A 14,060-nucleotide genomic window follows, 5' to 3' on the forward strand; every position below is an offset into this window, starting at 1 on the left:
TGTGTGAAAGCTGCCTTAGAGTGCACAGGAGAAAATTTACAAGGATTTAATACTTTAGAGCTACAAACCTAATTCGCAATATTTCCCACTTACCATATCAACGGTAGGAAGAACTTGCGCCAGAGTCTTTAGACTCTCGACTCGGAGTTTAGACGTGTCGCCGTCATGGATGACATGAGCCAGTTCTTCCGGACTTAACCTCAACGTTTTCAGAACAACCATCAGATTCAACGACGTTTTTCTATCCAGAAAACTAGAAAAAGATTCCGTGCTTGGAGCTACCATGGCTTGCATGCTGGATTTTAAGGGCTGTCTGAAAACGTCTTCCATCAGGCGGAGGTCGAGTGGTTCTGTAGAAGCGTTCAACTGGTCCACAACTTTCAACCACACAGAATTGGAGATGTCCTGAAATATGCATTATTTGATCATTGAATGCTCATGAAACTTGGATAGATAAATGCCTTGATTGAAGGAATGGAGACTTTAAAAAGAAAGATATTTTCAATCGAAATATAATTTATTGATATTAAAAGGAAAATTTGACCGAAATGAAAGCAATTAGATGGCTCTATAAAGATGACGATACATGTTGAACATTAGTTACTTCTATATGTAGACTAAATAATGACCCAAGTCCAATGAATAGCAGGTACTTACGTGAACGCCAAACTTTTTCCATGGTAGTCTTTGTACATTCTGCGTCGGCTGGGGCATCGTAGACCAAAAATTTGGCGCGCAGGGTGACGTGTCAGCGTCGGGTGAGAGCAACCTATCGAGGGGAGCGCCCGAGGGGTGGTGGCACCGCCTCCTTGTTGTGAGTTATGATCACCAGTAGTTTGTGGAACAATACTAGCATCACTGCGATGTAGGAAACTGCTATTGAGTGCTGAACCAGATGCAGGTGGTAGAAGAGTTCTACTTCGATGAAAAGTGATGTTCTTAGCTGCGAATTTGGTTGCTGGTAGCGGGCCAGTGCGATCACTTTTCAAGGATCGAAAACCAGTTGCATATGGCGAAGAATTGTAAATATCTCGAGACAACTTATATTTCTTGACTCCGGAAGTAACCGGAGGTGGTGGAGGTGAAGTCGCACCTCGAGGTAGGGTGTTTTTCTTTGCTGCGAAAACACGTGCGGATGAATTGCGAGGAAAGCGACCATTAGTTGAATTGATTTTCTTAGTTAATATACCAGCTGCAAATTGTCGGGATGGAACACCACCTCGATGCTGAATGTTTTCCTCAACTACACAACCAGTTACATTAAATTGATACGGCTGCGGTGAAACCACGAAAGTTGAAGCTCTCGAAAGATGTCTCTTGTGTGGCAATGAATCGGCGAATATTTGAGAGGATGATTGCTTTTGATCCGATGGCTTGCTTGGGGTCGACGTGCGATTGCTGCACAGAAAATCGTTGTGGGAGAATTCACGGTCAGGAAGAGGTGACAGAGGAGGTGTTAGAATTGAATACAACACTGATTCCTGCTCTAGAGGTTTGGTCTGGCGTTTGGTATTGGAAGAAATTTCTGAACTTGACACAGGCTTCTGCGTTTGTTTGATTACGTTCAATAAGCTCCTGCTTACCGATCCTCGAGCAGCTGTCGAGCTTGTTGCTCGACGAAGCGTTACTCTACTTTCCTGTAAGCTTGGTTTACAGCCAATTGAACTCCTCGTATCCTTTTTTGTCGTATCCTTCATAATATCTTTTCCTGAAGCTGCAACACGTTTTTTCGGAGCAAAATTTTTGGGTGAAGGAGCCAGCCGTGGTATCTTGGATGGGCGATAGGCGTTCAGATCACTGCTTCCAATTTTTTGCAACTTCTCATTAGGAGGACGGCTTTTCGGTAAGGTTTCGCTACCTAAGCTCAAACGCGGGATTTTCGATGGGCGATTTACAGTACTCAATGCTTTTAATGATTTCGAGTGTACATCATGCAGCTTTACAGCTGATGAAAGAGAGCCAGGAATTTGTTCAGCTTTCACTGAGCTGAATTGCGCTGAATGGGCCTGAACTTCTCGGCTTTCTTCACCTAATTTCTCACTGACCATGGCTGCTAGGCAGGAAATCGCGCGTTGCTCAGGATGTGCCGTCAGTGCAACATTCTCATCTTCTTTGGGCAAGTCTGAGGAACTCGTAGGCCGCCATTCATCCCTTGAGGAACCCAAAGTGTTGTTGCCGACAGACGTCAAGTGCCAATTCTCCAGGTACGAGTCTGATGGACCTGCAGAAGTCCAAAAACTGATCAAAACCTTTACCGATTGTCACTAATAACTTTGACCATAAGGGCTAGAAACAGAGAGGCAGTAAGCTGCTTAATAAAAGGTGTAATTTGCAACAAAAAGACGTAAGTTTAAAAATGAAGAAATTCACTGTGTTACCGCAAATAATATTCTTGAATGTTCACCTGGCTCAGGTTCCACCTGCAGTAACTGCTGCAGATGCGCCGCTTGCCGCTGCACGGCTTCAACCAACTGCGACTTGTCCCAGCCACGGTCCCTGAATATAAATGCGATATTGAATGAATATGATAATGAATGAAATACGGTAGTGAATGAAATACGATCGTGAATGAAATACGATCGTGAATGAAATACGATCGTGAATGAAATATGATCGTGAATGAAATACGATCGCAAATGAAATACGATCGTGAATGAAATACGATCGTGAATGAAATACGATCGTGAATGAAATACGGTAGTGAATGAAATACGACCGTGAATGAAATACGATCGTGAATGATATACGATCGTGAATGAAATACGATAGTGAATGAAATACGACAGTGAATGAAATGCGATGTCGTGCGTATAGTGGCAGCTTCAATGCTCATTTAAATCACGGTCCTAGTAAAATACTTTATTGCACAAGACGTTACATTCATATAAACAGTTTCCTTCGCACACAAGACTAGTACAAGAAAATGGCATCCATTAACTTTAGTGAAAGGGACAGCTTTATGAACCACCAGAGGCTGCTTTAATGACCGAGTTCCTACAGCTGCCTTTTCTATCCGCAATTTCCTATAGCACAATTTCAGTAGTCTCTAAAAACATTCTTACAATTCTTCTAACACTCATTCTAACTTGACAACACATTTATTAAATATAAGCCTAATACCTAATAATACAAAAACGTTTAATTTTAGACCTCAACAACGATTGTGCATGAAATACGATCATGAATAAAATACAATCCCGAAGGAAAATACAATCCTAAATGAAAACAACTCAAGTTGTGAAATTGGTTGAATGAGAGCGGTACGATGATTGTGGTTTGTTTTGGGTGACAGAAAGTAATGAGACCCGAACTTTGAATTTGGCGATTGATAGTAATTGCCTACTGATAGTACTGAAGCATAAGTACCATTAGCACCTCAACGTGTGATAGGCCGTTTACGATCGACTCTTTCTCCAGTTCTCTAAAGTAAGCACTGCACGATCTATAATGCACTGCACGATCACTTTATTTGCCGTTTAATTTACATGTAATATTTGCATGTATACACTCGAAAAGCCTAAGGATAAAGCGAAAAGCAAAGGACCTTTGGCTCTAAACATGGAATGTATCCATTCCAAAGGTATATATATACCTTCGTGATTTTTGTGTATACAAAAGAGCAATTAAATTTACAATGAAACAGTGAAATGAACACCTCGATGGAACATTAGGCATTTGAAGATTTGATGGATAAAAGATGCAAGTAAAATTTAGAAAAGGACAGAAAATTAGATTGTTTATTAGCTCAGCAGAAAGTTGTCTAATAATCGAGGATTCTCAATCATCTTGGAACAATAATTTTATTGCGTTTTTTATAACGAAACGTTGATCTGTAATTATTATTTATGCTCTGACCGGATTTCTATTTCGAAAACTACAAAAAATTAGTAATGAGTAACAGGTTTGAAACCGTTACCCGGAATACTGTTACTGCTCACTCACCTAAATGCCTCAAGCAAGCCCTCGGTGAAGTCTTTGCTGGTGGACATGCAGTCAGCAAGACTCCTGGCGAACTCTACGAAGTCCTTAAAACATTCCTTGCAGTCCCTTAAGGGGATACGGCATTCTATACTGTGTTTCAAAGCTTTTTCTTGAAGAAATTGCTGCATTTTTCTGGACCTCGTCACGATTTTCCACATGGTAGTGGAACTGTCATAACTGGGACTATATCCTGTAGATAACATTGTGAGCAGCTGGTAAAAAATACAAACTTTTCCTCCAAATTTATAACTTAAGCGCGACCGTTTAGATTCTCGTTATCAAACTAAAATTAAAGACGGTGTTTCGAATATCGTAAAGAAAAATCTTTCAGACCTTTTGTCTAATTAAATGAAAACCAATTACTCTCAGATATCAGAACCAACGTGGTGTTAAGGGGCAACACGATTCTGCATTTACTGCTTCTCACAAGATTTTCTGTTCGGAGGCTCGGAGCGAACACGTGGTCGGACCAACTCAAGCGCACGTCTTCTCACTAGGCTAGTCTACGAAGGACTGACTATTGCGGAGGCTGAGCACAACCGCATCCGCTCCTGCAGGTCTACACGTGGGTGAGTATTTTCACCCCGAAATGCAGTTCTCAATCTGGTAGAGAGAAATTCGTGGGAAACAGAAATAAAGTCGATTGTAACTTCCGAATTTAAGTATGCCCAAATGAATTGTTTAGATGTATTTTCACTATAAATGGGTTCAGAATTTCAAAGTGCAGTTCTCAATCTGGTAGCGAGAAAGTCGATGGAGACAAAAATAAAGTCGGTTATAACTTCCGAATTTGTATATGAATATGTGAATTGTTTAGATGTATTTTCACTATAGATGGGTTCGAAGGAATCATCAGGAGCACTAATTCCTAAAATTCTGTCCTTACCTGCAGTGAAAAATTCCACCACGTGGTATCGTTAAACTATGACTCGTTTTTCAGGCAATATCAGCCAATAGAAGCTCACGATTTGTTGGGGGTGCAATTAAGGGGGATGGAAAATAAGAGTTCCACGGTCAACGTGTGCATGAGAAAATATACAAAAAAATTAGAAATATTTCGATCTCTAATATGCATAACAATTGCGTTTCGTGGGTTGAAGCTAAATGATAAAATTATACGGTGATGGACTGTAAGAAATAAGTTAATCAGCAAATAATTGGTCAGTTAATAAGTTAATCAGTTAATAAGTAAATAATTTGACAGGAACAAGCTACTTCCGTCCAATGTAAATTCTGCAGCGCCTCTGTAACGTTGCTGTGAAGAACAACGTCTTCTTTCGAGCATGTATCATCTATGTATATGCTTCTAGGAGATTTGAATTTAAGCATTTTAGAGCTAAGTAATTATTAAATATACCGTCAATAACTTTTAGAAATATTGTGATATTTTTTTAGAGTTGTGTTCAATCAGACAAGAAAGAGAGAAAGCATAGAAGTTATAAAATAAGCATGTCTGGATGTGGCATCTCATGTTTCATGAATTAATTTTTGACATATCGACTGTAGGTTCTAAAAATGAAACATCATGAAAGTTATGGAGCCAGTATGCATGGAGCGTGTGTGTGTCAGCGATACGATTGAGCCATATTGTCACAAATTGTACTATTTCATCACTCATATATTGTGCAAAGAAATATGTAAATTTAAGATGAAAATAACATGAACCTAAATTGTGTTCAAATGCAGCGCTGCCATGCCTCCTGATTCTTTTTCGAAATTTAATCTCAACGTCGCGTTTGTCTCGAAAGAATTCTACCAAATAAAGAAATTGTGCGTATCTTAGAAGATACGGAAAATTTTTCCAATTCCATGCATATTGAAATGCCGTATTGATTACGTGAGTTTTATGATACCTATTCCCGATTTCTCTAACAATTTTCTTCAAATTAAATGCGGCTGTTAAGAGGCATTGAAAAATATCGGCCCGAATTCCATTGAAGTCAAATACAACAAGAATTTAAATCATGCTATAAATTATAATTATTCTCACTTCCTATCCTATTGAGAACAGACATGGTCGTAAATATTTTAAAGCCAACCATGCGTTTATGCAAGCAAGTATTTTTATTACCGAGTAGACTTTGCACGCGTTGAGTCTATATCTGCCTTCAGTATAACGCGTCACCAGAGCTGGGCAGCTCTACTTTGAAATGTAGCGGCCGCTACCGCAACCGCTACATGCTCTAAATGTAGCGGGCGCTACCGCTACCGCTACAATTGCTTAAATGTACCGCCGCTACCGTTACATGTAGCGCACTACTGCCCACCTCTGGTAGCAACTAACATGTTGTCACTAGTAACAGGCTGAGGTTGACAACATTACACCGAAATCTTTCGTACAGTTTTATTCTGTAATTTATATTATGTATGTATCATGCTGGTTTTAAATAATATTTAATACTATTAAGTAAAATCTAAAGGCTTTATCCATAAATGTAGCGGTAGCGCTGTAACGGCAAAACCTCGTATCGCTACTTAAATATGTAGCGGGCGCTCCCGTTACCGCTACAATTCCTTAATGTAGCGCGCTACTGCCCACCTCTGCGCGTCACGCACTTATCAAGATTGTTTGAGTATATGAAGATATTGTTTAACTAATGAATAACTATTACTATTAATTTAATAAGTTGAATAGTTAATGAAGCATCATTAGTTAATGATTAATGATCCTTATTTTAACTGCCTAGCTGGTACATAACGTCGTATCTGTGTTGTCGTTTCGAGATCTGTGTGAATTTCAACTCTTGTGTGAATGAATGTGTCGCGTGAGGACAGTTAAGGCTTGTATAGTCAAAATGCAGCGAAGTCTGAGAGCGAGGTTTTCGCGACCATCGTACATGAGTATACTTGTATACTTCAATGAGGTCCCCACGCAGACGTCGATAACTGAGGCTTGGAAGCTTCATAATCTTTAATCTTTCTTCATAGGACTTGCCTTCAAGCCCAGAACTATTCTTGTTGCGCGTCTTTGAATTTAGAATGTCTTCTTTTCTTTAATTGATAAATAACTTTTATTATTTAATCAATAAGGTAAATAATTAATGAAGCGTCATTAATTAATGATTAATGATACTTATTTAACAGCTTGGTGCAAATAACGTCGTATCTGTGTTTTCGCTTCGAGATCTGTGTGAATTTCAACTCGTGTGTGAATGAATCCGTGTCGCGTCAGGACAGATGCAACAGGATTATGTCAAATGAGATCGTCGTTATATTCAAAAGATTTCAAAAGATCAAATGACGGCCAAGTCGAAGAGTTTAGTTAATGGTCTGATAATATATCAGTCGCGTATATAAGAACAGTCGCCTATGAAATTCAGTCACAACTAAAATAATCATTATTCATCAACATTCGATTCATCAATCACCAACATTTGCTCCATCAATCAACAACATTTGCTACATCAATCAACAACATTTTCTCCATCAATCAACAACATTTGCTACATCAATCAACAACATTTGCTCCAGCAATCAACAACACTTGCTCCATCAATCAACAACACTTGCTCCATCAATCAACAAGATTTGCTCCATCAATCAACAACATTTGCTACATCAATCAACAACATTTGCTCCATCAATCAACAACATTTGCTCCATCAATCAACAACATTTACATACTTAATTAAATTATCTATACAACAGCCAGTCCTTGGTCAGCAATACCGAAGATTATCTATAATTTCAACTATCTGGATTTAAAAGGAAATGTAGCTTGTTTGTATTTTAAAGAGTTTTGCAACCTTGTAAATTTGACTGTACTTCCTCTCAAGGTTTACCAATAATAAGTTAATGAGTCAGAATAAGTCAAGAACCTATAATCTATCAACAGAAATAAGCAGACCAATTTTAAGCTTGCGACGTTAAAAATAGCCAGGCAGGAACAACTGAACGAGGACGCTAGCGAACACTGATTTATCTCTTTAATTCTAATTAAAATGTGGGATCAGAAATGTCGTACATAAATACCAATAAACGCCGAGAACATTTAAAAATAATCAGAAATATAGTGGATTCCGATCAACAGGAATATTCAAAATGTAGCAGGAAATTTTATGATTCAAAATAAAAATGCATAACATTACGCAATAGCTTGCTTACGCGAATGTGGTGCCCTTAATAATTAATACTTTAATATTTTTAATAATAATAATTTAAAAATCTTCAGGAAGTAATGAAGAATCCACTTTACTCAGTCACCAGAAGTGAAATAACATACAATTTATAAGAACTATGAAACGATTTCCATCTACTATGACAATCACGATAAACACAAAGAAATGCAAATACTTACACATCACTAACTACGAGGGTCATCCGGAAAGCAGTACCCCTTTGGGAATTGAACAAACGGAAGTAAATATTAACAAATTTAAACATGTTTATTGAAAAGAACATGTATTACACTACTTCTCTACATAATCTCCGGTCAAATTTAAGCATTTGTCGTATCGTGTCACGAGTTTTTGTATACCAGTGTCATGTTCCTCCGCCACCAGTGTTTCTGGGATCGGCAAGGTGTTCTGCTCATCGATTTCATGACTCGTGGAGACACAATCAATGCCAATGCAAATTGTGCAACATTAAAAAAATTACGGCGGGCAATTCAAAATCGACGGCGAGGTCTGTTGCATGTCTACTGGCGTTATTCTCCTGCACGATGATGCCAGGCCGCATATGGCTCGGATAACGCAACAACTTCTCCAAAAATTCATGTGAGAAATTTTCGACCATCCACCCTACAGTCCGGACTTGGCTCCTAATTCAGATTTTCATCTGTTTGCGAATCTCAAGGACTTCGTGGCAGGGACCAAGTTTCAAAATGACGATGAACTGAAAGAACACGTGACTGCGTATCTCAATACACTGGCGGCGGAGGAACATGACACTGGTATACAAAAACTCGTGACACGATACGACAAATGCTTAAATTTGTACGGAGATTATGTAGAGAAGTAGTGTAATACATGTTCTTTTCAATAAACATGTTTACATTTATTAATATTTACTTCCTTTTGTTCAATTCCCAAACGGGTACTACTTTCCGGATGACCTTCGTAAGTTTAGGAGTAGCGCAAAAAAGGTTACTCGCAGCAAAAGCAGAATAAGCAATAATTGGGCAGGTATCGCTGCTCCTAAATAAGGTTCCGGCCAAAACTAAAGGCATCGTACAAAGACTTCACGTCAAACTGGCACTGGACGTGACAATATCAATTAATGGAGACAATATAACGCATATAAATATCTCCGAATCCAAACGTAAGTTATACAAAATATACAGATTCAAAATTACATTTACCGATGGCTCAGTCGTGACCGACTGTTTATTCAAAACAGGCATGCTTTATTTGCAGTGGGTTTGGAAGCTTTAACTCGGCTGTCAGCGGAAAAGCTGTGACGCTGACTAAAGCAATTATGACCAATTATATTTTAATTGTTCAACAGCTTTGTATATGTGTTGGTGTTAAATTAACTTTTTCATTTCTTTTGAAATGATTTAGCCGTTTTTTAGACGCTGCATAAGTAACGTAACATGAAGTATGACTTGAAGTTCAAAATGATAGCTTGTAATCTCATTCTTTACGATTCTATTCATACGCGACAAAAATTCGCTACTTAATATAATGCTAAGAAATATGCAAACATCGCTATATTTGCTCACTATAAACTTTTTCCTTTTCGGGCTCGAAAGGATGACGTCACGGCACTGAATCGCCAGATGCATTGTGGGATCGGCCGCCATATTTGTAGCAGGGTCTAGCTTTCGCCTACGTGTCAAATCTACTGCGATTGTCTATTTTTGAAGTTTTTGCTTGAAGATGGGACGCTACTGCACCGTTGTAAGCCATTTAAACAGAAAACTATGCAATGGAATGCGTTTATTCATATTACTAGCCATGAATGCCGTGTATATCGTATCAGTTTATGGCTTATACTGACATACCGTAACGTATATCATATCAGTTTACCAGCCGTGAATATTTATTATATACGATACTATACATTTTCCAGGGGCAAAATCTGTTACTTGCCTTTAGATAAGCTACATAAGTAAGAATAAAATTTAATAATATTTACAGATCCTGATAACATTGTCATGATCCATTATCCTGCAGCGATGATAGTGTTGTTGCAGTTGGCTGGTTTGTTGGAAGATCAAAATGATTCGCTTTGTTCTATAACATCAAATGTTTCGAGTTCTTTACATTGCCTTTCAATTTCAAAATAAATTGGTTTTGCAAAACGTCGAAGGTTTCAGGTGAATTGGTGTGTTGTTGGTCAGTTGTGTGGTCTGAGGTGTCACATGAGCGCGTCCAATATCGGGATCGGTATTACTATGAGCCGTCCGAAACCTGGTTACCTGGTAAGCATTGATAAAATTCTATCCTTTTCCTCTTCAAAAAGGTGAAAAGGAACTTCATTTTCCATTCTTAGAAGGTTCTATTCATCAGCATCATTATCTTCGTCCAGTTGTACTACCAAACTAACTCTACCAAGTACATCGCCTTTCTTGATTCGTTGAAGTTTCGTTTCTCCATCGCCTGTACCCATCCATCCACAAATTGTTTGTAAGCTTCAAGTGTCTTGTATGCCTTGAATACTTGCAAGGTGTATTGGCTGACCACCAAACACCAAATAGTTTAGTAAATCACCCTGTTAAACGGGAGGCAGGCTTGCAAAATCTGCACATCACGGCTTTGCCGGCACTTCGTTGGAATCAACATCGTTAATGTCGAACAATTTTCTTAAATATCGCTCTCTCACTGAAAGAGGGAGTTTTTGACAACAGCCTAATCCTTTCTGCTTTGTTCTTTCTTTCTCCATTGCTACTAAAACGTCCAAATGTGTAGGAATGAGAGAGTAAGCTGAGGCGCCAGTGTGATACAAAGATGGCGGCGTAGCAACGCGGCTAACGTGGATACGCGGGAGCTTGGCGAGCCCGATTCTTTGTTTTTGAGTTTTGGCCAACCAAACAACCGGAAACTGACCGTACCCAAAACTCAACGCTAGCACGCGCTGCAGCCTCCCCGATCAGGTTAAAGGAATAACCATTTATATAACTTCTGACTATTCCTATAGGCAGAACCATTCATATAACCTCTGACTATTCCTATAGGCAGAACCATTCATATAACCTCTGACTATTCCTATAGGCAGAACCATTCATATAACCTCTGACTATCCTTATAGGCTGAACCATTCACATAACATCTGACTATCCTTATAGGCAGAACCATTCATATAACATCTGACTATCCTTATAGGCAGAACCATTCATATAACATATCTGACTATCCTTATAGGCAGAACCATTCACATAACATCAGACTATTCCTATAGGCAGAACCATTCATAAAACTTCTGCTTACTCCCACAGGAATAACCTTTCACATGACCTCTGACTATTCCTATAGAGTATAGACAGAACCATTCATATAACCTCTGACTTATCCCCATAGGAATAACCATTCCCCGGAGAAAACAATACAATTCAAAATGGAGACAAGAAAGGAATCTGTTCAGGAAAGTCTTTGAGGCTATTTTCTTGGTGCAGATTTTCAAAATTCTTTGTTCGGTACGCCTTGCCTTTGTGAACCAGACTTGAATTTATCACGTTCAGGGAATTGAGCCTGTCTCTAGACAGCCCAGGCCATATACTTTCAAAACTCGCTAAGTGAACGTAAGTACTTACGCTCTATTTTCTTGTCTATGATTGGAGGATTTTGCTCGCAAGGTCGTCAATGATTGGCTGATGAACTTACGATCTCTTAACTTTTTCTGAAAGTATAGGCCCAGGATGGCAGTAAATAAGGTGTTATTTCCAGCAGAAATTTCGATTTAAGTCAACGTTCGAACTCATGTTAATAAAATCCTGCAATTTTAATTGTGAACATTTATTTTTTATGGCTGTTATTTTGGGTATAAGTGTGTTAGATAATTTGTTAAACGATTTATCGTCCAGGTTCATAGTTTATATGAATTCATGATCTATAAAGCCTAACAATAATTCATAGTATATAATAATTATATTTTACGCCCGTTTTAATCCACTGGGTGGTTTAATATTTTTTTGTCTAGACAATAGACACGCGGTCGACGACTTGAAAGTTTCATGCCTAATTTATAATTATAACGTTCATTATTAAAAACTTGATTGAGGGAATAAACGTCAGGGTAATTGTTTCGATCTCTCACACAATTTACAAGCAAAAAAACAACCGAGCACATTTAAGAGCCTGCATTCCATGTTTCCTAAAGCTATTGATGTGTCCAGTAGTCATACATTTCCGACTAGCAAATATTTTTGACCAGCAAAACTGATTTGTAAATATTTTTTCAGACACAACACAATATGAATGATAAGGCTCTTAGAACAATTTACGTATCAATTTATTTAATATTTATCTCTATGATTACATCACCCATCATTTTGGTTTATTTTTTACGAAGTGAAGAAATTCCCGACAAACATGTTAATAATTACGAATGAATGCGGTGGTCGGGGCGGTGATCAAGATAGGCCGACCAACGCACAGGAAAGACGTCTTGCATCTTTCCTGTGCCTTGATTAAATGGAAAGACAAAGCTGACATGAGCTGTTAAGACAAAGCTGACATGAGCTGGAAAGACAAAGCTGACATGAGCTGGAAAGACAAAGCTGACATGAGCTGGAAAGACAAAGCTGACATGAGCTGGAAAGACAAAGAAACTTCCACTGACCAACATAGCGATCGGTCGGCCGCTCTACCTTCTTCATGAGCCAGACTTCAGAGCACTCGCTCACACACTTCACACAGGCATCACACATGATGCCAATCATCGGACCACAAACACACCACACGCATGCACCGCAGAGACACCACACGCACGCACCACACAGGACCAGTCGCACGCACCACACACAGGCACCACACGTACGTACCACACAGACACAACATGCACGCACCACATACACGTACCACACACAGAAACCACGCGCACATATAATTAATCGCGCACGCATCACACAAAGGCACCACACGCATGAACAACACACAGACACCACGCGCACGCACCACACAGACTGTCACTATTCTGGAGGTCCCACTCTCAAAGTTGGGAGCCAGTCCGTTTATCATCCTATGATCTTCCAAGTGTACAGTATGATATACCTTTCTCTTCTCCTCTCCAGTGAGTACAGTTCCAGGTGTTTCAGCCTTCCCCAGGAGTCAAGCTTCAGTTCCTTCATACTACTGATCCTGTACGTGAAGGTCCGCTGGACTGACTACAGTTTCCGCACCGGTTAAGGTCACAGATCTGTAATTTTGGAGTTTTTCTCTCTGATCTCCTTTGTGGATTGGCGTTAACAGTCCCACTTTGAGTCCGTCAGTAAGAATTCCTTCCATCAATGAGGTTTTCCAGAGCGTTGTAAGCGTCTTTTCCAATGCTCCGAAACAACATTTAATCTGATTAGGTAGCATATGTGCCATAAAATTTACACGGAAAACATAATTATTTTTAAATGTGATATTACTAAAATATTTGACCGTATAAAGTTGTTCGTGCAACATAATGTTCACACGGAAGACATATTAATTTTTAAATGCGATATTACTAAAATATTTGACCGTATAAAGTTGTTCGTGCAACATAATGTTCACACGGAAGACACATTAATTTTTAAAGACGATATTACAAAAATATTTGACCGTATAAAGTTGTTCATGCAACATAATGTTCACACGGAAGACATATTAATTTCGTTGGCACAATAACCGGTTAGTCGTCATGACATATACTAAAATTTATGCATGTAAGGCACACAAGTTTCAAGCGTGAGCAATGATCGTTACTATTGATATGCTTCGTAATTTATTAATCGAAGTTACGCCATTGGATAGAATTCTCGACAATTATTATTACGGCACATAAATTGGTTAATGGGGCGATCTATAAGATTGGTTAATGGGGCGATCTATAAGATTGGTTAATGGGGCGATCTATAAGATTGGTTAATGGGGCGATCTATAAGATTGGTTAATGGGGCGATCTATAAGATTGGTTAATGGGGCGATCTATAAGATTGGTTAATGGGG

Source organism: Hyalella azteca, unplaced genomic scaffold, assembly GCF_000764305.2.
Source record: "Hyalella azteca isolate HAZT.00-mixed unplaced genomic scaffold, Hazt_2.0.2 contig9922, whole genome shotgun sequence".
In the NCBI taxonomy this organism is placed as follows: Eukaryota; Metazoa; Arthropoda; class Malacostraca; order Amphipoda; family Hyalellidae; genus Hyalella; species Hyalella azteca.